The sequence below is a fragment of the Prionailurus bengalensis genome, chromosome B1, assembly GCF_016509475.1.
Source record: "Prionailurus bengalensis isolate Pbe53 chromosome B1, Fcat_Pben_1.1_paternal_pri, whole genome shotgun sequence".
Lineage (NCBI taxonomy): Eukaryota > Metazoa > Chordata > Mammalia > Carnivora > Felidae > Prionailurus > Prionailurus bengalensis.
The window spans coordinates 29287889-29295054 of record NC_057344.1 but is presented as its reverse complement, the minus strand read 5'-3'; the positions used below and the strand labels follow the sequence as shown (position 1 = coordinate 29295054).

General features: G+C 40.4%; 1 pseudogene; it reads right to left on the bottom strand.

The window, feature by feature from the left end:
• Positions 1–4847: 4847 nt before the first annotated feature.
• LOC122468633 lies at positions 4848–6717 on the bottom strand (annotated as a pseudogene).
• Between the last annotated feature and the right edge of the window lie 449 nt (positions 6718–7166).

The window sequence follows — 7166 nt, the reverse complement described above, 5'->3', positions numbered from 1 at the left end:
AATCAAGAATTCACAGCATAAGCATTTTTAGATACATAGAGGCAACACTAGAAGAAACCACTGAAGAAGCTGAAAATGGCTACCTCTGGGAAATGAAAAATTGAGTTTCGGAGGACCGAGTTCAAGGGATGTTGCTTTTGTTGGGGAAGGCAGTCTCACATGTGTAATCTTTTGACCCCCAATCCATTGCATACAAATAAACCCTGAGCCTGGAACACTTCCTCACCAAGAGATAACGTGACCACATAGTGCACTACTGAGGCTGAGTCTTGGCCAATTTCTCCCCTGTATGAGTAAAGCATCGTTCTATCTAGCGCTTTACTGCATTATGTTTTCCCTGGCAACTCTGATACCAAGAGGCAGGTGGCAGAAGGGTCGGGAGTCCTCCCCTGGGCTCGGTAACTGGTGTGGGGTACTCCACTTTTGGCATTGAAATCCAGTGCTCTGCCTGACATTCTCATTATAAGCTTGTAACACTATTTGACTTACTAAATTATATGCAATTTCTATATCAATAAACAAAAATTTATTGTGAGCAATACTTTGAGTCATAGTACTGCAAATAGTACTGGTATAATCTCCACAGATATTGGGATTATAATCAACTTGCACACCAGTGCCTGTAACACAAATGATGTCTAGTTTATTTACCATTATTTACTGTTATTAACAAACAATAGATTTGGCTTACCATGGGAAAAAAATTAGAGTCTCTGATTATATACTATCAATACACTGAAGCTCTTTTGTGGGTGCATTCTCTAAATCCACACATAAAGGAAAGTGGCAAAATCGATTTAGCTATGTGGTTACAGGTAGATGGAAAGAAAAACAAAAGAATAGTTTTTAAGTAAGCACTCTAATCCATATATTTGCAGATGGAAGACAAAACAAGACATATCTACCCAGAAGGAAAATATAGGTTCCGGAAGCTTGAGTTGGAATATGGTGGTTAATCAGATATAGGAAATGAGATGTCAAGGAGGATGCACATTTGTTTAACTTGAATAACAACAGAGTGGGTGGTGATTTTGTTCCCCGAAAGAAGGAACATGGGAGAAAGAAAACTCTGGAGAGCTGGGAAGTGAAGTGCTATGTTTTGAATACTGTTGGAGATGGCTGGTAGTCAACTGGACTTATAGGTCAGAGCTCAGGGAAAAGATGTGGACTAACACTAGGGTTTAGAAGCCTTCAGACAAAGGTGGTTAGTGAAGTTGAGAGCATTACTTGGTAGGGTAAGGCAAGATCATTACAGCACAATGTGCAGAGTTAGAAATTAAAGGGACTAAGAATGTTGAGAAATACAAACAGATCAGGAGAGAAGAACCTGGAAAAATACTGTGCAGGAGAAGACAAGGAAAAAGAAATACCAAGAGAGTTTGAAGAGTCTGACAGCAGCCAAAAATTCAGGAATAAGAACATAATTAATTGAGTCCAAAGCTGTTGAGTGATGAAGGATGAGTCCATGGAACCAGAAATAAGGTCATTAATGGTCTAGGTGGGAGATATTTGGGTGGAGCTGTGGGAAAGGAAGCCCTCTCCACTGGCTTGGTGGAAAGAATGAAGATAAAATGGGAATAATGATGATGGATGACTTTGCAAACAAGAGGGAGAGAAAGAAACACTTCAGGCAGTTGCTGGAAGAAGTAGTATTACCATTAAACAAACAAAATAGTAAACCCTTATCTGCTTGACTAGGCACCTGAATCCCTGCCCATCCCTTCCCCAATCTGCTTTTTCAGAAAAACGGGTCCTGTTTCAGAAATTCCAGATGCTGTCCAAAGCCTTAATCCAAACAAAAAAGACCACCCCAAGCCAGTACTGGTCAGATGCTGAACTTCTAGCATTGGTACTGCTAGGAACTCATGCTGGTATGGGGATCATTTACACTTGGCCTCCCTCCCTGACAGTGACTAACATCAAGTGTGAGTTCACCCCACTGTGTTGACACTGTGAGTTCTGACACTGGCTGATGAGCTCCACAACTCCCCAAGCAACCCTCCTTCCTCACTGACCTGTGCAGTCACCATGCTTCAACACCAATGCCACTTCTAATAGTAAATTGCCATTATTTAGTGCTGACTACATGCCAGGAACCATGCTAAGTGCTTCATAGACATTATCTAATTTCCTCCTTCCAACAATTTTATTTCCTTTTTTTCCAGGTGAGCAAATTGATGCTTAAAGAAATTAAGAAACTTGTCCACGTTCACATTTAATAAGTGGTGGATCTAGGATTTGCACTTAGGTTTGCCTAACCACAGGACCATATCTATAACAGCATGAATTAGAATAGACCTCATGTATACATTTATATCCCAATGAAACTAGGCCTCCTGGTGCAAAAGGATTATGGCCTATGTTTCCAGATGATGAACACATAACAGTTTCCCTTATACAAGCCATTGGGCCATATAAGCATAAAGCAACAGCCCTGCCTTAAAAGATTTTTTAATCTAGCTGAGGAGATCAGACAAATAGGTTTGAAAATGCAATGAACTATATTAAGTAGCATATGATTAAGGGTCAAATGACTAGTACAGATTAGAAATGCTATTTGGAGGTAAGAGGAAGAAGAGATTCAATCAAGCCAGGAGGGTCAGAAAAGGCTTCAGAGGGAAGACCTGAGCTAAATCTTGAAAAATGGCTCCAGGGGCGCCTGGGTGGCGCAGTCGGTTAAGCGTCCGACTTCAGCCAGGTCACGATCTCGCGGTCCGTGAGTTCGAGCCCCGCGTCGGGCTCTGGGCTGATGGCTCAGAGCCTGGAGCCTGTTTCCGATTCTGTGTCTCCCTCTCTCTCTGCCCCTCCCCCGTTCATGCTCTGTCTCTCTCTGTCCCAAAAATAAATAAACGTTGAAAAAAAAAATTAAAAAAGAAAAATGGCTCCAATTTTAACAGGAAGAGAAGAGGGAGGAGGATATGAAACCAATCAGCAGATATGAAATTGGGAATGAAATGTTAGTGATAGCAAATGCAGGAAATGAGCAGGTCCTGCCATCTGATCTAGGCAGAGTCAGTTTTTCTCAGCATGGACACATCCACAACCAAAGTGGGGAAGCTATCCTTCTCAAGCTCCTTAAAGAGTTCTAGCCCAATAGTGGTTTTCTTTTCTTCAGTTAATAAAAGGCTTTCATTTTGTGAGATACCGCTCCATCTTACCATTAACCAAACCCCAGTTCAAGTTATTTCAGGATGTTGATTTCCTCATATTTCCTGATATGACTCATGCAGTGGCAGCTTGAAGGAATAGGCTTAAAGTCTCTAATTGAGGCAGCAAAGAAAGAGTGAATTAAGCCTTTTGTATCTGCGTTGTTGCCAAAATTTTATGGAAGAATGAAATACATATATTCATGTTTACATACCTTATGAGCCAGATCAGTTCATTAAATTTTCACAGAGTTAAAGCAAACTAAAAAAAAACCATTTTTTATTCTGATTTATTCATCAAAACTTCCAGCTTGATAAATGAGCAGAGGATTTCCAAAAATTTTCTTGTAAATGAAAATCTATCTCTTTGGAAGGAGGCATAATTATACTCCTGGTTATTCTAAATAGGAGTAATAACTATGGTATTTATTTAAGAAATTATGATTAAATAATGAGATGGTCTTTGTTCCAGCTTTTGTTTTTCAAATTTAGTGAAAATGAGACACGGGAAAATATCTGAGTGTGCTGGAGAGTGAAGGGCTCAGCAGCAAGTCAGGGAAGGAACATGTTTGATATTAATAAGATGCTCATGTTCTCAATCATCCTCTAAATACCATTCTTGGAATTGGCGATTAAATCAAGTGACTCCAAGTAGTAACATCCCGTGCTACCTCTGGTCCTGTACAGACCTATGAATGTACAGCGTTGGGTTTCTAGAGAGGGTGTCATTTTTTACTGTCTGGGAATCTGGGTGCAGGATTAAATCGAAGACTCCTCATCTCCACACCGTGTCACAATCAGCTCCCTTCCATTTGCAGTCAAATGTCCACTGCTAATTGCCAGGGCACCCAGTATTTATTTGTTTAAATATAGTGAACAAATATTTAGTCCTGGAAAATAATGAGCTGGATCTTCATTAATTTGAAAAAATGAAGGCAAAACAAAAGACCTCTGAAGTACAAGCTGTTCTAAATACAATGCATTGAGAAGATGCCATTTCTGCTTTTGATCCATATTCATTCCAGTGTCCCCCACAGGAATGCTCTCTGAATCTTCAGGAAATGATCCTGAGATTGATTTTGCAAATAGAAACACTCAACTGGCTGACTGTAGTCAATGGAGGCAGTGTTGTGTTGCCAGGTTTCCAACTGAGGACAAATGTGTTTGTCATTGGCTTGTAGGTGTCCCTGACAGGTATCCTTTTGTGTGCAATAATATGCATGGTGGTTTTAATGTTTTGAGTAAAGGAAGAAAATGAGTTTTTTGGTTTGCTTGTTTGTGGCATGAGGAGGTCAGAAAAATGGTGAAGACAGAGAAGAGATAAAGAAATTTCCCAGTCTCCTCTTCACATGCCCTGGTGAAGGGAAGGGTGACAGTGGCATGCTGAAGGGGCTGAATTCAGAACTACGAGGCTGGAGGGCATAAAGGGCAACCTTTCACAGAGAGAGCACCTGAAGGACTGTGCTTCGGGAACATCAGTGCACCGTACCCACAGCAGAAACAGCAAAATTCACAGGGAGGGCAGGACCAGCACAACCAAGTGAGAGCTAAGTGAGAAGGCAGAAGTAGCACAGGCACATCTCGGAAATCTGACAGGCGTGGTTCCAAGACCACCACCATAAAGCGAATATGGCAATAAAGTGAGTTAAATGACTTTTTTGGTTTCCCAGTGCATATAAAAGTTACATAAACATAACTGTAGTCTATTAAATGTGCAACAGCATTATGTCTCAAAAAATGTACATACCTTAATTAAAATATACTTGATTGCTAAAAATATGCTAACCATCATCGGCCTTCAGTGAGACATAATGTTTTTTGCTGGTGGAGGGTCCTGCCTCATAGCTGATGGCTGTTGAATGATCATGGTGGCTGAAGGCTGGGGTAGTTGTGGTCATCTCCTAAAATGAGACAATGAAGTTTTGCCACATCCATTGACCCTTCCCATCACGAATGATTTCTCTGCAGCATGCAATGCTATTGATATCATTTTACCCACAGAACTTCTTTCAAAAATGGAGCCAATCTTCTCAAACCCAGCTGCTGCTTCATCAACTAAATTTACATCATATTCTAAATCCTTTGTTGTCATTTCAATGGTCTTCACAGCAACTTCACCAGAAGTAGATTCCATCTCAAGAACAACCTTCTTTGTTCATCCACAAGAAGCAACTGCTCATCCAATCAAGTTTGATCATGAGATTCCAACAGTTCAATCCCATCTTCAGGCTCTCCTTCTAATCCTAGTTCTCTTGCTGTTTCCACCACATCTGCAGTGACTTCCTCCACTGAAGTCTGGAACCCCTCAGACTCCTCCATGGGGGTTGAAATCAACTTCTTCCAAACTCCTGTGTTGATATTTTGACCTCCTCCCATGAAAAAAATGTTCTTCTCATGCCACAAATGTTCTTAGTGGCATCTAGAATGGTGAATCCTTTCCAGAAAGTTTTCAATTTACACTTCCCAGATCAACCAGAGGAATCAATATCTATGGGAGCTGTAGCCTTATGAAATATATTTCTTAATAAGACTTGAAAGTCAAAATTACTCCTTCATCTATGGGTTGAAGAACAGATATTCTTTTAACAGGCATGAAGACAATATTAATCTCATTGCACATCTCTGTTAGAGCTCTTGACCAGGTAGAGTATCAATGAGCAGTCATATTTTGAAAGAAATCTTTTTTTCTGAGCAAGTTTCAACAGTGGGCTTAAAATATTCAGTAAACCATGTTGTAAACAGATGTACTGTCATCCAGGCTTTGTTGTTCCATTGACAGAGTACAGGAAGAGTGGATTTAGAACAATTCTTAAAGACTTCTAGATTTTCAGAATGGTCAATGAGCACTCGCTTCAGCTTAAAGTTACCAGTTGTGTTAGCTCCTAACAAGAAAGCTGACCTGACCATTGAAGCTTTGAAAGGAGGCACTAGCTTCTCTAGCTATGTAAGTCTTAGATGGTATTTTCTTCAAATAGAAGGCTGTTTCATCTACATTGAATATCTGTTGTTGAGTTTAGCCACCTTCATGAATTATCTCAGCTGGATCTTCTGGATAACTTGCTGCAGCTTCTACATCAGCACTCACTGCTTCACTTTGTACTTTTATGTTATGGAGATGGCTCCTTTCCTTAAACCTCATGAACCAACCTCTGCTATCTTCCAACTTTTCTTCTGCAGCTTCCTCACCTTTCTTAGCCTTTGTAGAATTGAAGAGAGTTACGGCTGTGCTCTGGATTAGGCTCTGGCCCAAGGGAATGTTGTAGCTGGTTTGATATTGTATCCAGACCACTAAAACTTTCTCCACATCAGCAAGAAGGCAGTTTTGGTTTCTTATCTTTCATGTGTTCAGTGGAGTGGCACTTTTAATTTCCTTCAAGAACTCTTCCTTTGCATTCACAACTTGTCTAGCTGTTTGGTGCAAGAGGCCTAGCTCTGGGCCTATTTCAGCTTTTGCCAAGCGTTTCTCACTAACCTTAATAATTTGTAGCTTCTGATTTAAAGTGAGAGACATGTGTCTCTTCCTTTCACTTAAACACTTAGAGGCCAGGACAGGGTTATTAACTGACCTCATTTCAATATCATTAAGTTTCAGAGAACAGGGAGCCTGAGGACAGACAGTGAGATGGAGAATGACCAGTCAGAACACTCTGAACAGATTAAGTTTGTCTTATACAGGCACAGTTCATGTAGCCCCAAAACAGTCATAAAAGTGATAATCAAAGATTACTGATCACAGAATCATCATGTAAAATATGATGATAAAAATATTTGAAATGTTTTGAGAATTACCACGCTGTGGCACAGAGACACAAAGTGAGCAAACGCTGTTGGAAAATGGCGCCAATAGATCTGCTTAGCATGGGGCTGCCACAAACCTTCTGCTTATTAAAAAAAAAAACCACAATGTCTGCAAAATGCAATAAAGTGAAGCACAATAAAATGAAGTATGCCTGTAAAGTGAGCAGTATCATTGCTGGGCACAATCGAGAGACCATTCTGAAAAGTTCCGGATGAGCTGAG